At 46.8% G+C, this 6,000-nt stretch overlaps 1 long non-coding RNA gene across 1 annotated transcript in view; it reads right to left on the bottom strand.

The window, feature by feature from the left end:
* Nucleotides 1-546: 546 nt before the first annotated feature.
* The window catches only part of LOC114812275, a 122,212-nt gene continuing 116,758 nt past the window's right edge, over nt 547-6,000 (bottom strand). Inside the window, exon 3 of the long non-coding RNA XR_003759938.2 lies at nt 547-1,080. This is a non-coding gene — a long non-coding RNA (uncharacterized LOC114812275). The remainder of the gene's footprint in view (nt 1,081-6,000) is intronic.

Raw genomic sequence — 6,000 nt, 5'->3', positions numbered from 1 at the left:
TTGTATTTTCCAAGCTCTTAGTACAGTACTCTGTACACAGTAAGCACTCAATAATTGCGAATATATGAATGACTATTTCATCCCGATTTTAAAGATAAGGGAAACTGAGGTACAGGGTGGTTCAGTCATTGACCCAAGGTTTCGCAGCAGGCAAATGGCAGAGCCATGTCAGTCCCATGACTTTTTCACTAAACTACTTTTCCTTCCTCCCTCCCTTGTTTGTATCACTGACCCTGCTACCGGGAACCACCCCTTCATTTAGACCCTGTCTGCTTGAGAGAAGGTGCTTAACTTGAACCTGGAGAAAATCTGTTCACTGTGATTCTCTGAAAGCCATAGATATCCCACAAAGACTTGGCAGTTTGTGCTGAATTCAAGAAAAGGCAGGTATTTGCATTCTTGCCATCCATTATTCCAGTGGCCACATTTTAAACCAAGCTACTTCACTTATTTCACTGCAATAAGTAACACAGGGCACTGCCTAAAACCAAAAAATTCTACAAACAATCCACGCCCTGGTCCTAATAGGCCAACCAAGTCAAAGTAACTTTAATTAAATTGTTTCCCATTTCAATCTATTCTGATTATAAATTTTACAATAAGAAAGCATTCTATTAAACGCTCAAAGAATTCCTCCATGTTGATTTGCTAACAGCAACATTGAGAGAGTAACTGGAAGGCAAGGAGGATGAAAAGGATAAAAATAACATCCTGCAGTGATGCAACATTAACATTACTGATTTTTCTTTGTTATCGATCCCTTCCTGTTGTCTTCACAGTAAACGTATTTCACTGAAAATACTGTTTTGCACATAGCATCCTCGCAGGTAAACACACACAAGGAAATTGCCTCGTCAAACGACTTAGGGCATTAACAAGATTGCATGTGAGAACAGAGCAGTGGAAATAAAGGCCCCCACGGCATCATGCATCTGATGTACAAAGCAAATAGAACAAGGAACGGGTGAGAAAATGTCCTATTTCATTCGCGATCTTCTCTTAAGATCAATTCCGTAACCTTTCTGCTTGGTTAGATCTCCAAAACCAGTAAGCCTTCCCATAAGTAGACCAGCACAAAACCTGGAATTTAAGAAAAGAACCAAAATAAACTTCTGTATGGAAAAGGGTATAATACTTTAAATGAAAAAATACATTAGAAATGGTACTTCAATCTAAATTCAGTTAAGTCAAAAGAGTCAGCACCACCATAGAATACAGCAATATTTCAATCAATTCCTCAATTTGGATATTAAATGTGATGCTCTTCATCAGCAATTAGTCAAAAGTAAGCCACCACATACAGTGAGAGACATAGGGCTAAAATTGAGACTATGATATGAGAACTCTGTAGACTGTAAGTTATGGGCAGAGATCTTGTCTACCAACTCTGTAGTATTGTACTTTCTCAAGCGCTTAGCTCAGTGCTCTGCCCACAGTAAGCACTCAGTAAATACTGTTGATTAATTGAAGGAACAGGAAATTGAAGCATGGACCGAGATTTGTCTTTCTAATGGCAGGTAAATAATGATAATGATGGTATTTGTTAAGCACCTACTTTGTACCAGGTACTGTAGGTAAACGCTTGGTGGATACAAGCAAATCCAATTGGACAAATACCCTGTCCCACGTGGGGCTCACAATCTCAATAGCCATTTTACAGATGAGGTAACTAACTCTCACAGATTGCAAAAGGAAAAGTCAACCTTTGTGTGATGGAACCATGAAAGCCATCTTCCTAAGACATAGCTCCAACACAGAAGGAGGCAGGACATAACACACCCACAATAGACAGGAGTAGACAGAGCTGCTTATGTAAGCAGCTATGTTATCATCTTTGACTCATCTCTCTCGTTCACCCCACACATCCTATCCGTTACCAAGACCTGTCGGTTTCACCTTTACAATATTGCCAAGATCCGCCCTTTTCTCTCCACCCAAACGGCTACTTACTGCTACAGGCTCTTGTTATATCCCAGCTAGACTATTGTGTCAGCCTTCTCTCTGATCTCCCTTCCTCCTCGCTCTGCTGCCCGGCTCATCTTCCTGCAGAAACGATCTGGGCATGTCACTCCCCTTCTTAAACACCTTCAGTGGTTGCCTATCAACCTCTGCTCCAAACAAAAACTCCTCACTCTAGGCTTCAAGGGTCTCCATCACCTTGCCCCTTCCTACCTCTCCTCCCTTCTCTCTTTCTACTGCCCACCCCACACACTCTGCTCCTCTGCTGCACACACACTCTTCTCACGGTCCCTCGGTCTCACCTATCCCGCCGTCGACCCCTGGGCCACGTCCTCCCGTGGTCCTGGAATGCCCTCCCTCCTCACCTCAGGCAATTTGTCTTCCCCTCTTCAAATCCCTACTTAAAACTCACCTCCTCCAAGAGGCCTTCCCAGAATGAGCTCCCCCCTTTTTCCCTCTGCTCCCTCTACCCCCCTTCACCTCTCTGCAGCTAAACCCTCTTCTCCCCCCTTCCCTCTCCTCCTCCCCGTCTCCCATCCCACCCCCTCAGTACTGTACTCGTCCGCTCGACTGTATATATCTTTACCACCCTATTTATTTTGTTTATTTTGTTTAATGAGATGTACATCACCCTGATTCTATTTAGTTGCCATTGTTTTTATAAGATGCTCTTCCTCTTGACTCTATTTATTGCCACTGTTCTTGTCTGCCTGTCTCCCCCGATTAGACTGTGAGCCCGTCAAACGGCAGGGACTGTCTCTATCTGTTGCCGACTTGTTCATTCCAAGCGCTTAGTACAGTGCTCTGCACATAGTAAGCGATCAATAAATACTATTGAATGAATGAATGAATGAATAAGAAGCTTAGACCCCACAAGCACCTCTAAATTCACCCAGGGGTCAGGACCTCTAAATTCACCCAATGGGAGCCCTGGGGGTGATTCCACTAATAACTGTGGTATTTGTTAGGTGCTTACTACGAGCCAAACATACATTCATTCATTCAGTAGTTCTTATTGAGTGCTTACTATGTGCAGAACAGAGTACTAAGCACTTGGAATGTACAATTTGGCAACAGATAGAGACAATCCCTGCCCAATGACGGGGTTACAGTCTAATCGAGGGAGACAGATGAACAAAAACAAGACAACATAATCATGATAAATAGAATCAAGGGGATGTACACGTCATTAACAAAATAAATAGGGTAATAAAAATATATACAAATGAGCAAATGAGCACAGTGCTGAGGAGAGGGGAAGGGAGAGGAGGAGGGGCAGAGGGAAAGGGGACTTAGCTGAGGGGAGGTGAAGGGGGGAAGGGGGAGGGAGCAGAGGGCGGAGGGGGAGCAGAGAAGGAGCAGAGGGAGCAGAGAGAAAAGCAGAAGCTCAGTCTGGGAAGGCCTCTTGGAAGAGGTGAGCTCTTAGTAGGGCTTTGAAGAGGGGAAGAGAGTTAGTTTGATGGTGATGAGGAGTGAGGGCATTCCAGGAAAGTGGTAGGACGTGGGCCAGAGGTCGACGGCGGGATAGGCGTGAACGGGGGACAGTGAGGAGGTGAGTGGCAGAGGAGCAGAGCATGCAGGGTGGGCAGTAGAAAGAGGGAAGGGAGGAGAGGTAGGAGGGGGCAAGGTGATGGAGAGCTTTGAAGCCCAGAGTAAGAAGTTTTTGTTTCATGCAGAGGTTGACAGGCAACCACTGGAGGCTTTTAAGAAGGGGATTGACATGCCCAGATCGTTTTTGCAGGAAGATGATCTGGCGGCAGAATGAAGAATAGACTGGAATGGGGAGAGACAGGAGGAAGGGAGATCAGAGAGAAGGCTGACACAATAATCCAGCCCAGATATTATGAGAGCCTGTACCAGTAAGATAGCCATTTGGATGGAGAGGAAAGGGTGGATCTTGGTGATATTGTAAAGGTGAGAGCGGCAGGCATTGGTGACGGATTGGATGTGTGGGGTGAATGAGAGAGCTGAGTCAAGGATGACACCAAGGTTGCGGGCTTGAGAGACAGGAAGGATGGTCATACCATCCACAGTGACAGGAAAGTCAGGAAGAGGACAGGGCTTAGGAGGGAAGATAAGGAGCTAAGGTTTGGACATGTTGAGCTTTAGGTGGAGATGTCCTGAAGGCAGGAGGAGATACGATCCTGAAGGGATGGGGAGAGAACAGGAGAGGAGATTTAGATTTGGGTTTCATCTGCATAGAGATGATAGTTGAAGCCGTGGGACCAAATGAGTTCACGGAGGGAGTGAGTGTAGATGGAGAACAGAAGAGGGCCGAGAACCGACCCTTGAGGAACTCCTACAGTTAGAGGATGGGAGGGGGAGGAGGAGCCCGCGAAGGAGACTGATAATGAACAGCCAGGAAGATAAGAATAGAACCAGGAGAAGACGGAATCCGTGAAGCCAAGGTGAGATAAGGTGTGGAGGAGTAGGGGATGGTCGACAGCGTCAGAGGCAGCTGAGAAGTCGAGGAGGATTAGGATATAGTAGGAGCCATTGGATTTGGCAAGAAGGAGGTCATGGGTGACCTTTGAGAGAGCAGTCTCGGTAGAGTGGAGGGGACGGAAGCCAGATTGGAGGGGGTCCAGGAGAGAGTTGGAGTTGAGGAATTCAAGGCAGCGAGTGTAGACGACTCATTCTAGGAGTTTGGAAAGGAAGGGTAGGAGGGAGATAGGGAGATAACTGGAAGGGGAAGTCGGGTCAAGAGAGGATTTTTTTAGGATGGGGGAGACATGGGCATGTTTGAAGGCAGAGGGGAAGAAGTCATTGGAGATTGAGTGGTTAAAGATAGAAGTTAAGGAGGGGAGGAGAGAAGGGGCGATGGTTTTTATAAGGTGAGCAGGAATGGGGTCAGATGGACAGGTGGAGGGGGTGGGACTTGTGAGGGAGTAGATCTCCTCTTAGGATACTGCAGGGCAGGATGGGAAAGTAGGAGAGAGGGTTGGAGGGGTGGAGGAAGCAGAAGGGGGAGGGGTGACTTTGGGGAGCTCAGACCTGATTGTGTTAATTTTCCTGATGAAGTAGGTGGCCAGATCATTGGGGGTGAGGGATGGGGGAGGGGGAGGAATAGGGGGCCTGAAGAGAGAATTAAAAGTCTGGAACAATTGGTGGGGGTTACGGGCTTGGGCATCAATGAGGGAAGAAAAGTAGTTTTGCCTGGCGGAGGAGAGGGCATTCATTCATTCATTCATTCAATAGTATTTATTGAGCGCTTACTATGTGCAGAGCACTGTACTAAGCGCTTGGAATGAACAAGTTGGCAACAGATAGAGACAGTCCCTGCCGTTTGACGGGCTTACAGTCTAACTGGGGGAGACGGACAGACAAGAACAATGGCACTAAACAGCGTCAAGGGGAAGAACATCTCGTAAAAACAATGGCAACTAAATAGAATCAAGGTGATGTACAATTCATTAACAAAATAAATAGGGTAATGTAAATATATACAGTTGAGCAGACGAGTACAGTGCTGAGGGGATGGGAAGGGAGAGGGGGAGGAGCGGAGGGAGATGGGGGGAAAAGAGGGTTAAGCTGCAGAGAGGTGAAGGGGGGGCGGTAGAGGGAGTAGAGGGAGAAGGGGAGCTCATTCTGGGAAGGCCTCTTGGAGGAGGTGAGTTTTAAGTAGGGTTTTGAAGAGGGGAAGAGAATTAGTTTGGCGGAAGTGAGGAGGGAGGGCATTCCAGGATCGCGGGAGGACGTGGCCCAGGGGTCGAGGGCAGGATAGGCGTGACCGAGGAACGGTGAGTTAAGGCAGGAAAGGATAAATTTGTAATAAGCACTTGATTTTACTATGCGCTGGATGTCAATCAACAAGAAACGTGAACTGACCAAGAGGCAGAGATTAATGTTTTGTTTTTGTTTTGTTTTGGGGGGGGGGGGGCGCGCAGTGTGTAAATTTCTCTTGCAAGAGCACAGGCTTGGGAGTCAGGGGACGTGGGTTCTAATCCCAGCTCCTCTACTTGTCTGCTGTGTGACCTTGGTCAAGTTACTTCACTTCTCTGTGCCTCAGTTACCTCATCTGTAAAATGGAGATTAAGACTG

This window comes from Ornithorhynchus anatinus, chromosome 5 (assembly GCF_004115215.2).
Source record: "Ornithorhynchus anatinus isolate Pmale09 chromosome 5, mOrnAna1.pri.v4, whole genome shotgun sequence".
In the NCBI taxonomy this organism is placed as follows: Eukaryota; Metazoa; Chordata; class Mammalia; order Monotremata; family Ornithorhynchidae; genus Ornithorhynchus; species Ornithorhynchus anatinus.
The sequence above is the reverse complement of the archived record's forward strand: the minus strand, read 5'-3'. Positions and strand labels throughout refer to the sequence as shown.